Genomic DNA, 15,162 nt, shown 5'->3' with positions numbered 1-15,162 from the left:
TAATCCCCCCCCAAAAAAAAAGGGGTGCTCTTACATAGAAATAGCCCTCCAACACTACAGTAGTTGGTTTCCCTAAAGTCACAGAAGAGGAAGAATATAAGCAAAATGAAGACGCTCAGGAACCATTCCCAGTTAAAAGAACAGGAGAATTCACCCGAAAGAGCAAACAATGAAACAGACTAAAGCAGTCTAGCAGATACTGAGTTCAAAAATTAGGTGGTGAAAATACTGAAGTAATTAAGAGTGAATATGAAGGAATTAAGAGCAGATATGAACAGTAGTGCAGATTATTTTAGAAAAGAACTACAAAATATTGGAAAGAGCCAAGAAAAATTATAAAATGCATTTTCAGAGACATGAGCTGAGTTAAAGGCATTAAAGAGCAGAATGAATAATGCAGAGGAATGAATTAGTGACTTGGAAGATAGAATAATGGAAATCACCCAATCAGGACAGCAGGCAGAAAACTAAGTGAAAAAACATGAAAGCAATATGAGGTCTATGGGATAATATAAAGTGGGCCAATCTATACATAATAGGGATTCCAGAAGGAGAAGAAAAAGAAAAGGGGATTGAAAATATATTTGAAGAAATTATGTCTGAAAACGTTCCAAATCTAAAGGAAACAGCTATAAAGGTACAGGAAGTACAGAGGGCCCCAAACAAGGTGAAGCCAAACAGGCCCACACCAAGGCATATTATAATGAAAATGGCAAAAGTTAAAGATAGAGAGGATTCTAAAGGTAGCAAGAGAAAAACAAAGCATTAATTATAAAGGAACCCCCGTAAGACTATCTGCTGATTTCTCTACAGAAATACTACAGACCAGAAGAGAGTAGCAAGATACATTCATAGTTCTAAAAGGGAAAAATTCGGTCTTCCCATTTGGCTGACAACATAAAACGGAAAAATTTGCAGCCTGGAATACTCTACCCAGCAAGAATACTATTTAACATAGAAGGAGAAATAAAGATTTTCTCCAACAAACGAAAACTAAAAGAGCACAGCAATACTAAACCCATTCTAAAGGAAATGCTGAAAGGGCTTCTCTAAATAAGAAGTAAGAAGAAACAGGATGGAGGAAATCGCAATTGGAAAGCAATCACTTAAATAAGCCAGTATACAGATCTAAAAGGAAAAAAGAAAAAGAAAACCTATTGTAAAAGTGATGGTAAACACAAGGAACAGCAAAAGGACAAACATGAAGATGTTAAAAACGGACTTCAAAATCATAGAATGTGGGGAAGGAAAGTAAGTGAATCTAGACTTCAGTTAGTTATCTTTTTAGGGCTGTACCCGTGGCATATGGAGGTTCCCAGGCTAGGGGTTGAATTTGAGGTGCAGCTGCCATAGGCACAGCAATGCCAGATCCGAGCTTCATCTGCGACCTACACCACAGCTCACAGCAATGCCAGATCCTTAACCCACTGAGCAAGGCCAGGGATCAAACCTGTGTCCTCATGGATGCTGGTCTGATTCATTTCCACTGAGCCATGATGGGAACTCCTAGATTCTTTTTTTAGAACGTGTTTGAACGTATATGACTATCTGGTTAAAGCAAGCAGATATAGCAAGAAGTTAACATACTTGAAAAACAGGGCAACCACAAGTCAAAACCAAACATTTTATTCACAAAAACTGAAAAGAAAAAGACACAAGCATAAAATAAAAGGAAATCATCCAACCAGAAAAAGAAAGGAACAAAGGAGAAACAATAAACTGGAAAACAAGGTTAAAATGGCAATAAATACATATTTATCAATAATTTAAATGTCAGTGGACTGAAGGCTCCAATCAAAAGACATAAAGTGGCAGATTGGATACAAAAACATGAGCCTACAGTGTGCTATCTACAAGAGACTCACCTTAGGGCAAAGGACACATTTAAATTGACAGGGGATGGAAAAAGACATTTCATGAGAATGGAAAAACAGGAAAGCAGGAGTTGCCATACTCGTATCAGACAATGTAGACTTTAAAATCAAGGCCAGAAAGAAAGAAAAAGAAGGACACTATTTAATGATAAAAAGGATCTATTTAAGAAGAGGATATGACAGTCATCAGTATAGATGCCCCTGATATAGGAGCACCCAGATAAAACAACAAATACTAACAGACATAAAAGGAGAAATTAATGGGAATACAATGATCTAGGAGACTTTAACACCCCACTCACATCAATGGACAGATTCTCTAGACAGAAAATCAGTAAGGCAGCAGAGATCCTAAAGGACACAATAGGAAAGTTAGACTTAATTGACATTTTCAGGAAACTACATTAAAAAATCAGAATGTAAATTTTTTTTCAAGTGCACATGGAACATTCTCAAAGAATGACCACATACTGGGGGCACAAAACTAACTTCAACAAATTTAAAAGTATAAAAATTATTGCAAGTATCTTCTTTGACCACAATGGCATGAAACTAAAATCAACCATAAGAAAAGAAATGAGAAAAAACTGACTAAAATGGAGATTAAATAACATACTACTAAAAAACCAATGGGTCAATGAGGCAATCAAAAGGGAAATTAAAAAATGCCTTGAGACAAATGGTAATGAAAACACAACCATTCAAAATCTATGGGATGCCGCAAAAGCAGTGCTTAGAGGGAAGGTCATAGTGATACAAGCCTTCTTGAAAAGAAGAAAAATCTTAACAACTTAACCCATCACCTAAACGAATTAAAAAAAGAACAAACAAAACCCAAAGTCAGCAGAAGGAAGGAAATCATAAAGATCAGAGAGGAAATCAATAAAATAGAGATCAAAAAAATGATAGAAAAAAATCAATAAAACCCAGAGCTGGTTCTTTGAAAGGGTAAACAAAATCGACAAGCCTCTGGCCAGACTCACTATGAAGTGGAAAGAACTCAAATAAACAAAATAAGAAACGAAAAGGAGAAATCTCAATGGGTATTGCAGAAATACAAAAAACCATAAGAGAATACTATAAACAATTACATGCCAATAAATTTGACAATCTAGAAGAAATGGACAACTGTCTAGAGATGTACTGCTCACTAAAACTGAATCAAGAAGAAATTGATCAATGGAACAGTTGATCACTAGAAATGAAATTGAATATGTAATAAAAACACCCCCTACAAACAAATCTCCAGGACCAGATGGCTTCACAGGCAAATTCTACCAAGTATACAAAGAAGAACTTGTAGTATCTTTAAACTTTTCCAAAAGGTTGAAAAAGAAGGAACACTCTCAAAGACATTCTATGTAGCCACCATCACTCTATTACTAAAACCAGACAAAAATACTACTAAAAAATAAAATTTTAGGCCAATATCTTTGACGAATATAGATGCAAAAATTCTCAAGAAAATTTTATCCAACCAAATCCAATAACATATAAAAAGGGTCATACACCACGACCAAGTGGGATTCATCCAGGTTCACAGGATGGTTCAACATATGCAAATCAATCAATGTCATACACCACATTAACAAAAGAAAAGTCAAAAACCACATGATCAGAGTTCCCATTGTGGTGCAGCGGAAACAAATCTGACTAGGAACCATGAGGTTGAGGGTTCGATCCCTGGCCTCACTCAGTAGGTTAAGTTGAGAGCTGTGGTGTGGGTTGCAGACATGACTCAGATCTGGCATTGCTGTGGCTCTGGCTAGGCAGGCAGCTACAGCTCTGATTAGACCCCTAGCCTGGGAACCTCCATATGCTGCAGGTGCGGCCCTGAAAGGCGTACCCCCCCCCCAAAAAAAAAGCACACGATCATCTCAACAGATGCAGAAAAAGCATTTGACAAAGACCAACATCCATTCATGATAAAAACTCTCACCAAAGTGGATATAGAAGGAACATAGTTTAACATAATAAAAGCCATTTACAACAAACCTGCAGCCAATATAATACTCAACAGAGAAAAGCTGAAAGTCTTCCCTCTAAAATCTGGAACAAGACAAGGATGCCCACTCTCACCACTTTTATTCAACATAGTATTGGAAGTCCTGGCCACAACAATCAGACAAACAAAAGAAATAAAAGGCATCCACATTGGAAGAGAAGAGGTAAAATTGTCACTGTATGCAGATAACATGATACTATACATAGAAAACCCTAAGGACTCCACACAAAAACTACTCGAACTGATCAACAAATTCAGCAATGTAGCAGGATATAAGATGAACATTCAGAAATCAGTCACATTTCTGGATACTAACAATGAAACATTAGAAAAGGAATACAAAAATACAATACCCTTTAAAATCGCACCCAAAAATCAAATACCTGGGAATAAACCTGACCAAGGAGGTGAAAGACTTATATGCTGAGAACTATAAAACATTCATCAAGGAAATGAAAGAGGAGTCAAAGAAATGGAAAGATATTCCATGCTCCTGGGTGGGAAAAATTATTATTGTAAAAATGGCCATACTACCCAAAGCAATCTGTAGATTCAATACAACCCCTATCAAATTACCCATGACATTTTCCACAGAACTAGAACAAACAATCCAAACATTTATATGGAAGCACAAAAGACCCAGAATTGCCAAAGCAATCCTGAGGAACAAAAACCAAGCAGGAGGCGTAACTCTCCCAGACTTCAGGCAATATTACAAAGCCACAGTCATCAAGACAGTGTGGTGCTGGTACAAAAACAGACATACAGACCAATGGAACAGAATAGAGAACCCAGAAATAAACCCAGACACCTATGGTCAATTCATCTTTGACAAAGGAGACAAGAATATAAAATGGGGGAAGACAGTCTTTTCAGCAAGTGATGCTGGGAAACCTGGACAGCTGCATGCAAAGCAATGAAACTAGAACACACCCTCACACCATGCACAAAAATAAACTCAAAATGGCTTAAAGACTTAAACATAAGACAAGACACCATCAAATTCCTAGAAGAGAACATAGGCAATACAATCTCTGACCTCAACCTTACAAATGTTTTCTTAGGTCAGCCTCCCAAGGCAATAGAAATAAAAACAAAAATAAAGCAATGGGACCTAATCAAACTGACAAGCTTCTGCACTGCAAATGAAACCATAAAAAAAAAAAAAACAACCTAAAGAATGGGAGAAAATAGTTCCAAATGGTGCAGCTGACAAGGACTTATTTTCCAAAATGTACAAACAATTCATACAACTCAACAGCAAAAAACCAACAACCCAATAGATAAATGGGCAGAAGACTTGAATAGACATTTCTCCAAAGAAGATGTACAAATGGCCAACAGTTGCATGAAAAAATGCTCAATATCACTAATTATTAGAGAAATGCAAATCAAAACTACAATGAGGTACCTACCATTCACACCAGTCAGAATGGCCATCATTAATAAGTCTACAAATAACAAATGCTGGAGAGGGTGTGGAGAAAAGGGAACCCTCCTACCCTGGGTGGAATGTAACTTGGTACAATCACTATGGAAAACCATATGCAGTTACATCAGAAAACTAAATATAGAACTACCATATGACCCAGCAATCCCACTCTTGGGTATATACCCGGACAAAACTTTCCTTGAAAAAGATACATGCAAGCCTATTTTCATTGCGGCACTATTCACAATATCCAAGACATGGAAACAACCTAAATGTCCATCAACCATGAATGGATTAAGAAGATGTGGTATATATACACAATAGAATACTACTCAGCCATAAAAAAGAACAAAATAATGCCAGTTGCAGCAACATGGATGTTACTAGTGAAGTCAGAAACAGAAAGACAATTACCATATGATGTCATTTGTATCTGGAATCTAATATACAAAACAAATGAATCTTTCCACAGAAAGGAAACTCATGGACTTGGAGAACAGACTTGTGGTTGCTAAGGAGGAGGGGGAGGGGCTGGGAATTTGGGGTTAATAGATGCAAACTATTGCATTTGGAGTGGATAAGCAATGAGATCCTGCTGCATAGCACAGGGAACTATATCTAGTCATTTGTGATGCAACATGATGAAAGATAATGTGAAAAGAAAAATATATATATGTCTGAATGGGTCACTTTGCTGTACAGTAGACACTGACAAAACACTGTAAATCAACTATAATGCAAAAAATTAAAATCATAAAAAAGAGACAATTTTAGGTTCCTCCTTATAAGGAATACCAAGTAATATTTGGGGGGGTAATAGATGTGCTTATGACATAGATTATGGTGATGGTTTTACAAGTGTACTTATCTCTAGACTCATCAAGTTGTATATACTAAACATGTACGGCTTTTTGTATGTCAATAAATTGGTCAAAAAATATGCAATAGTTCAAGTGGTCTTTCTCATTCCTCCTCAATAGTGGTATAAATGTAAATGACAAGCGGATATTTTAGAAAGGACTTCCTTGCCCTTTGGCAAAAGTCAGGATAGGATAGATTATGGTACAATGATAACCACCCCCAAAATCTCAGTGGCCTAAAATAATGAGTTAATTTTTTATCCATGCTCTTAGTTTAAATTACATGCATTACAAGTATTTTATCATTTTTGACTTTGTTTGTTTTTTGTCTTTTGTCCTTTTAGGGCTGCACCAGTGGTATATGGAGGTTCCCAGGCTAGGGGTCTAATCTGAGCTACAGCTGCTGGCCTACACCACAGCCACAACAACATCAGATCTGAGCCACGTCAGCTCATGGCAACGCCAGATCCTTAACCCACTGAGCAAGGCCAGGGATCGAACCCGCAACCTCAAGGTCAGTTCCTAGTCAGATTTGTTTCCATTGTGCCACGATGGGAACTCCTATTTTATCATTTTTGAACAAGAGGTGTCACAGGTTTGCATGGATAAACCTAATCGCTATCAGTCACAGATTGAGTCGGGTATCTCCTCCTTATTGTCTTTCTTGAGGGGTACAATTTTTCAGAGGTTTCACCAGCTAGGATATTGCTGGTTTACCTTTGCAGAAGGGATGGTAGCTAAAAAAGTATGCAACACTGGGCAGTTCTGGTTGTGGCACAGTGGGTTAAGAATTCAACTGTGGCAGCTCAGGTCACTGTGGAGGCACAGGTGCCACCCCCCAGCCTGGTGCACTGGGTTAAAGGATCCAGTGTTGCCATACTGCAGTGTAGGTTGCAGCTGCGGCTCTGATCCCCTGGCCCAGGAACTTACATATGTTGTGGGTGTGGCCATACAAAGAATAATTTAAAAAGTATGAATATTCTACTTACATTAAAATATTGATTTTAAAAAGTCATAAGGCTGTGTTTAACTTCAAAGTGATGGGAAGTGCATCCATGTGCCAGGAAAAAGGCCAACCTGAAATAGTGGTGACTATCAAATCTGATAACATTTCTGTCAATGTCAGTTAGTAATGATTCTTTTATGTATTTTTCTAGTCCTTTCATGCACTAGAGAACCTGTTTTTTAGAAAGATCACATGCCTTAAGTATGCAGATGATTGTTTCTGGTTTTGTGCATTGTAAAAATTGAAATACCCTGGACATTGCTAATCTCAGATGAATCTGAGTTTTTTTTTTTTTTTTTTTTGTCTTTTGTTGTTGTTGTTGTTGCTATTTCTTGGGCCGCTCCCGCGGCATATGGGGGTTCCCAGGCTAGGGGTTGAATCAGAGCTGTAGCCACCGGCCTACGCCAGAGCCACAGCAACGCAGGATCTGAGCCGCGTCTGCAACCTACACCACAGCTCACGGCAACGCCAGATCGTCAACCCACTGAGCAAGGCCAGGGACCGAACCCGCAACCTCATGGTTCCTAGTCGGATTCGTTAACCACTGCGCCACGACGGGAACTCCGAACCTGAGGTTATTTAAGCTTCGTCACAGAGTTTTAGAAATAGTTTTTTGGGGGAGTTCCCATCGTGGCTCAGCAGAAACAGTTCCATCTAGTATCTGTGAGGCTGCAGGTTCGGTCCCTGGCCTTGCTCAGTGGGTTGGGGATCTGGCATTGCTATGAGCTGTGGTGTAGGTCACAGACATGGCTTGGACCCTGCGTTGCTGTGGCTGTGGCATCAACTGGCAGCTGCAGCTCCGATTCGACCACGCCTCTAGTAATAGTTTCTGAACCTTGCTACGGTTAGTCTCTCAATAATTCTTTAATATTATGTCATGTTCCCCTATAACATGTAATATAATTCTTATGCTAGAGCTAATTTCACAGATTTTTTTCTAGATCTAGAATTGGAATTTCACAGCAAATAATGATTAGGCCATATTTCAATAGTTGCTTTACTTTTTTTCCTTTCTTACCCCAAAGGTGCCATGTAATATTTCAGATAATATCCATGTTTAATAATGAAATAGCTGATATCTTTGTTAAATTGGTTGGTGTTATGAACCAGATAAGAATTTACTGGCCTAGGAAAATACCAGTTCTATTTTGTTTTCTTTCCTAAAATAGTGGTATAAGACTTGTTTTATATATATTTTTTTTTTTGGTAAGAAAGCATAACAAGTATCGAGTTAGTGTACTATGTTAACCAACATTAATAGACTGTGTATTTATTATTTTACTTTATTTTATTTTATGCCATGCCATACCATGCTGTGCCATGCCAGCAGCATGCTGAAGTTCCCAGGCCAGGTACTGATACATAGCAGTGACAATGCTGGATCTTGCTGAGCCACCAGCGAATGCCTGTAAATTTGATTTAATAACAGCTTTATTGAAATAAATTCACATATATACAATTTACCCACCTTAGGTATATACTTCAGTGGTTTTTAGTATAGTCACAGGGTTGCACCACAGTCACCAAGGTCAATTTTAGGACATTTTCATCATCCCAAGAAGAAACCCCTTACCTATTAGCAGTTACTCTCCATTTCCCCAATTCTACCTTATCCCTGGCTCTAGGGAACCATTAATCTCCTTTCTGTCTCTGCAGATTTGCTTATTCTGGATGTTTCCAGAATCATACAATAAATGGAATCCTACAGTATACAGTCTTTTGTGAATGGTTTCTTTCATGTTGCATAATGTTTTCAAGGTTCGTCCACGTTGTAGCATTTATCAGTACTTCATTCCTTTTTATTGCCAAATAATATTCAGTTGTATAGATATACCACATTTATTTATCCACGCATCAGTTGATAGACATTTGGGTTGTTTCCAAATTTTGGCTGTTAACGAATAATGCTGTTATGAGCATTTGCATTAACATTTACCTGTACGTAGGATTTTATTTAGCTTGGGTATGTAACTAGGAGTAGTTGGTAGATCATATGGTAACTGTGTTTAACCTTTTGAGGAAATTCCAGATTGTTTCTAAGCACCTGTACCATTTTACATTCCCACCAGTAATGTATGAGGGTTTCAATTTTTCCACATCCTTACCAAAACTTGTTATTTTCTGTCTCTTTGGTGATAGTAATTTTAGCGTATGTGATGTACTTTTGCGTGGTTTTGATTTGCATGTCCATGATGGTTAATGAGGTTGAGCATCTTTTGTCATGTGTGTATTGGTCATTTGTGTATCCTTTTTGGAGAAATGTCTGTTCAGATCCTTTGGTCATTTTTCAGTTGTGTTTTATTATGTTGAGTTGAAAATGTTCTATATATATTCTGGATACAAGTCCCTTTTCAGATATTTGATTTGCAAATATTTTCTCTCATTCTCTTGATTGTCTTTTCACTAATTGGTGGTGTGCTTTGAAGTACAACATTTCTTCTATTCTTTTCTTTGGTTGTTTGTGCTTTTGGTGTCATATCCAAGAAATTATTGCCTCACCCAAGTCACAAAGATTTACACCTGTGTTTTCTTCTATGAGTTCCATAGTTTTAGCTCTTACATTTAGGTCTTTCAGTGATTGTTAGTAAAAATTTTTTATACAGTGTGAGGTAGGAGTCCAATTTTATTTTTCCGCAAGTGAATATACAGTTGTTCCCAGCACCAGTTGTTGAGAAGACTATTCATTACTCCCATTAATTTTTTTGAGAACTTAGTTAAAATAAACTAACGGTAAATGTAAAGGCTTATTTTTGGACTCTCAAGTCTATTTCCTTAACCTATATGTATGTACATATGCCAGTCGCACACTGTCTTGATTACTGTAGCTTTGTAGTAAGTTTTGAAATTGAGGTGTAAGACCTCCAGCTTTGTTCTTCTTTTCCAAGACAGTGTTTTGACTACTTCATGGTTCCTTGAAATTTCATATGAATTTTAGGGTCAGCTTTCTAATTTCTACAAAGAAGCCAGCTGGATTTTTGGTATTGAGTATTGCCATCTTTATACCATAATGTATTCATGTGTTTCCATTTCTTTATTTAACCTTTTAAAATTTCTTTAAGAATGACTTGTAGTTCTCAAAGTATGAGTTTTTTTGTTTGTTTGTTTGTTTTGGTCTTTTTGCCATTTCTTGGGCCGCTCCCGCAGCATATGGAGGTTCCCAGGCTAGGGGTCAAATCGGAGCTGTAGCCACCAGCCTATGCCAGAACCACAGCAATGCGGGATCCGAGCCACGTCTGCAACCTTCGCCACAGCTCACGGCAATGCCAGATCCTTAACCCACTGAGCAAGGCCAGGGATAGACCCCTATCCTCACAACACTATGTCAGATTCTTAACCCACTGAGCCACAACGTGAACTCCTATGCTGTTCTTTTTGATGTTATTACAAGTGAAATTATTTCCTTAATTTCATTTTCAGTTTGTTCTGAAACTATCGCTACTGTATAGAAATATAAGTGGTTTTTATATGTATCTTGTATTCTGTAACCTTGAAGAACTTGTTCACTAGTTTTTATTTTCAATTTTAATTAAAAAATTGAAATATACTTTTTTACCATATAAGTCTCAGGTGCACAGCATAGGGATTCACAGTTTTTAAAGGTTGTTCTCCATTTATAGTTATTATATAATATTGACTGTGTTCCCAATATTATATACTACATCCATTTTTTTTTTTGTTTTTTTAGGGCTGCACCTGCAGCATATGGAGGTTCCTAGACCAGGGGTCGAATCAGATCTGTAGCTGCCTGGGTTGCACCACAGCCACAGCAACACCAGATCCGGGCCACGTCTGCCACCTATGACCTACGCCACAGCTCACGGTAACAGTGGATCCTTTAACCCACTGAGCAAGGCCAGGGATCAAACCCGCATCCTCATGCTTCCTAGTTGGATTCCTTTCACTGAGCCATGAGGGAACTCCCCAGTATTGCATATCTATATCCTCGTAGCTTATTTATTGTATAGATACTAGTTGGTACCTCTTAATCCCTTACCCTTATTTGCCCTTCCCCGCTTCCCTGTCTCCACACAGAACTACACTCAATAGCTTGTAATAACCTATAACGGAAAAGAATCTGAAAAAGAATATATACATAAAACTTAATCACTTTGCCATATACTTGAAACTAACACAGCATTATAAATTAACTATACTTCAATAAAAAACAGAGATGCAAATGATTTATTTCTCATCTTCATATATTTCTCATTTGAAGCCACCTTTTCACTACCGATGGGGCACATCTCTAAAGACTGAGTTCATTCTACACAGATTTTAAATATGCAGGCCGTTTTTTGCTCCAAATGATTTTAATTAAATATTTAATTAAAATATAAATTGAAAAAAATTTTAATTTTTCTTGTCTTGCCTTAAAATATGAATTTTATTTCATCAATAAGAATAAGGAGAAAGGAGAATTACAGTGAATGTTATTCTATAGGAAATTGGCGGTCTGTTAAGCTCCAGTGAGACACTTCGAGTCTGGTAAACGTACCTAAATGAGAGAATAATCCAGGCTGACACATTAGATGAAGTTAATATGAGTGGGAGCCTCTGACTTATATTTGTAATAGGACTGGACTGGGGACGATGGAAAAGAACAAGCGTTGAAAGTCAGACTCAAATGGGAGGCCAGGGGCTTTGAAGTGACGATACCGGGAGGTGTGAATGTGTGAACAAAGAACCGTGGTTATTTTTCCTTGGTTGATGCTAACTTTCCACACAGCAACTCCTTCTAGCCTTATCCAGCATCATGCCATTTTCCAATATTCTGTAACAAAAAATGAAGCAGTCTGGGCAGCAGCCGTTGTGTTACATAGTCGGTGCCCCGGAGCTTCTAAACTGCAAGGGTCAGGGTTCTCTGGCGGCCTGGGGGTTAAGGATCTGGTGTTGTCACTGCTACGGCTCAGGTCACTGCTGAGGCACAAGGAAGTAGGATCCCTGGCCTGGGAACTTCCCCATGCTGCAGGCATGAGGGAAGGAAGGAAGGAAGGAAAGAAAAGAAAGGAAGGAAGGAAGGAGAGAGAAAGGAAGGAAGGAAAGAAAGAAAGAGAAAAAGAAAGGGAGAGAGAAAGCAAGCAAGCTGCAAATATCATTGTAATTTTAATATCAGCACTCTTTAGCTGACCAAAGCCTTTGTGCAAACATTTGCAATAGTGCATTAAAACATGCATGAAATGGTAGTAAACCCTAATAACTCTCAGCCACATTTTTGCAGCAGTATCTCAACCAAATACTCATATCTTGGAAGAATTAGTGGGTTGAGACATATCTTGTCAAAAGAAATAAGTGATATAGTTACATTCCGTCAACCTTTATGAGTGCCTATTATGCGCAAATAATCACTGTGGTAAGAGCTATAGAGCAGGCATTCTTCAACTACTTCTGTTTCTAAAACCTCCCCATCAGATCGGTCACAAGTCCTGTAAATTCTGCCTCTTTATCCCAGCCTTGACCTAGACCCTCCCTGGCAATAGTTGCACTTCATTCCTGATCTTACTTGTTCATCCTTCTACAACCGTCCTCCATTCTGCCACCACAGCTCTCTTTCAGACACACCAATTAAGCCATGTTGCCGGCTCGTCTAAATTTCTTTCCTTCCTTCCTTCCTTTTTTCTTTCTTTTCTCCCCACTCACGGCATATGGAAGTTCCCAGGCTCACGGTCAGATCACAGCTGCAGCTTCTGCCCTTCGCCACAGCAATGCCAGATCCCAGCCACATTTGCGACCTACACTGCAGCCGCATCTGTGACCTACACCACAGGTCACGGCAGTGCCAGATCCTTAACCCCCTGAGCGGGGGCAGGGATGGAAGCTACATCCTCACGGATCCAGTTGCATTTGTTACCACTGAGCCATCACAGTAACTCCTGATGCTGGCTACTGTTTGTTACCTACTTACTTTGTGTCAAACCTTTAATACTCTCAACTCACTTAATTCACACATCAACCCTGTGAGGTAGGTACTGTTATTACCCCTATTTTAGAGATGAGGATAAGGAGGCTTAGGGAAATTAAGTATCACAGCTAGTAAACAAGTCATCTATGGGAATTAACAGGTAATATACAAATTAGTGATTGGCCTGTCCCTAAAGCTAAGTGGGAAGACTCACACTTTAGAGCAATCGTAGCCTCTGTGGACTTTGAATGTCCATGGCTCTAAACTAAGTAGCAAGAGTAGAAACACCACTTTGGTTTGAAAATATTCTTGGGAGTTCTCTGATGGCCTAGCAGGTTAAGGATCCTGCGTTTTCACTGCCATGGTTGCTGTCCTGTAAGGCAAGGTCGATCCCTGGCCTGGGAACTTCCACCTGCTGCGGGTGTGGCAAAAAAGAAAAACAAACAAAACCCAAACAAACAAGAGAGAAACTGATGGCAACTCTCATTAAAAATATATGTGTGTATATATATATACTTTTTTTTTTTTTTCCCCAAAGGTTTTTTCTGTACTCTGATTCACTCTCTTTGTTTTTTTCCAGGTCCTAGAGCCTAGGAACTTGGTGTGCCAACTGCAGGATTCAGGTACAAAGTCTCAGGTATATCTAACCAAAGTGTTTACACATTCAAGTGTTTAATTTCCATTATAACCGGGACCCTGTTGTTCCTGATAGGCCTTTGATATCCTCGAGCTTGTGAAATTTATTGGTCCAAAAGGCTGCAAACTTTAACAATAATATTTAGGAATTACCCAACAACCTATACCTGTGCTGTAATCTGACTCCAGCTTGAATATAATTTAGATATAATTTTTCTGTATAGAAATGGTTATCTGGGGTGACTTTTTCCCACCTAAACCAAAGGAAAAACATGGAAAGTCTGATTTTTTTGTTGTTGTTGTTGTTAAAATTAAATACAGAATGGAGACTGGACTTGAAAATTTCCTCACACAACCATTTATGCCACATAAGCATGTTTATTTCTTAAACATTACTAAAAGTTAACTTAGGTTATTTCTTGTAAATGCTTCTGATAATCATAAAAGAAAGTCATTATCATCCTAAATATGGTATGAGATAATCACTTTGAACCAGCCCCCAACCATCTGGAAACCTCCAGTGAAATAACCAGTCATTGTAAATGTTGAACAACTCCCTCTTTTTACTTTATAAACCATCCTGTAATGCCGTGTCCTTGAACTTCATATCAGTTTTAAATTTGAGAGCTCCCAGTTCTCAAACTATTCTCACATGCGCAATAAAATCTTACTAAATACCATCTATTGGAGTTCCCATCATGGCTCAGTGGAAATGAATCTGACTAGTATCCATGAGGATGCCGGTTCGATCCCTGCCCCCGCTCAGTGGGGTAAGGATCTGGTGTTGCCGTGAGCTGTGGTGTAGGTTGCAGACGTGGCTCGGATCCCACGTTGCCCTGGCTGTGGTGTAGGCCGGCAGCTTTAGCTTTGATTCCACTCCTGGCCTGGGAACCTCCATATGCCATGGGTGAGGCCCTGAAAAACAAAAAAACTATCTACTGATGTAGGCGTTTTAAATATTGCTATTTCTGGGTTTTTTGAGAGTGTTAGGGGCTGAATTGTGTCCCCCAGAATTCATGTTGAAGCCCTAACCCCTAGTGCCTCAGAGTGAGACTATATTTGGAGACAGGATCTTTTTTTTTTTTTTTTTTTGGCTTTCTGTCTTTCCTAGGGCTGCATCCGCAGCATATGGAGGTTCCCAGGCTAGCGGTCGAATCGGAGCTGTAGCCCCCAGCCTACGCCAGAGCCACAGCAACGTGGGATCTGAGCCGCGTCTACAACCTACACCACAGCTCACGGCAATGCCAGATCCTTAACCCACTGAGCAAGGCCAGGGATCGAACCTGCAACCTCGTAGCTCCTAGTCAGATTTGTTAACCACTGCGCCACGACGGGAACTCCAGGAGACAGGATCTTAGTGAGAGAGGCGAGCAAGTTAAAATGTGGTCCCCAGAAAGAGCCTTGATCCAGTCTGACTGGTGTGATAAGAATAGGAAAGTAGGACAGAGAC

At 38.9% G+C, this 15,162-nt stretch overlaps 1 protein-coding gene across 8 annotated transcripts in view; it reads left to right on the top strand.

Annotated features, from left to right (window-relative positions):
• HERC3 (HECT and RLD domain containing E3 ubiquitin protein ligase 3) overlaps positions 1-15,162 on the top strand; it is a 181,203-nt gene that overhangs the window by 26,217 nt on the left and 139,824 nt on the right. For 5 of the 8 annotated variants that reach the window (XM_084973457.1, XM_084973454.1, XM_084973460.1 and 2 more), the window contains one exon: positions 13,657-13,713. The gene's annotated coding sequence lies outside the window, so the exon portion shown is untranslated. The remainder of the gene's footprint in view (positions 1-13,656; positions 13,714-15,162) is intronic. The other 3 variants (XR_014813393.1, XM_084973455.1, XM_084973458.1) reach the window with 1 other exon arrangement.

The sequence above is a fragment of the Sus scrofa genome, chromosome 8, assembly GCF_054392235.1.
Source record: "Sus scrofa isolate SSC_HxYL_T2T_F1_AM1 chromosome 8, Sscrofa_HxYL_maternal_Yorkshire_Landrace_v2.0, whole genome shotgun sequence".
Lineage (NCBI taxonomy): Eukaryota > Metazoa > Chordata > Mammalia > Artiodactyla > Suidae > Sus > Sus scrofa.
Note: the sequence above shows the minus strand (reverse complement) of the source record. Positions and strands in the feature narration are given on the sequence as shown.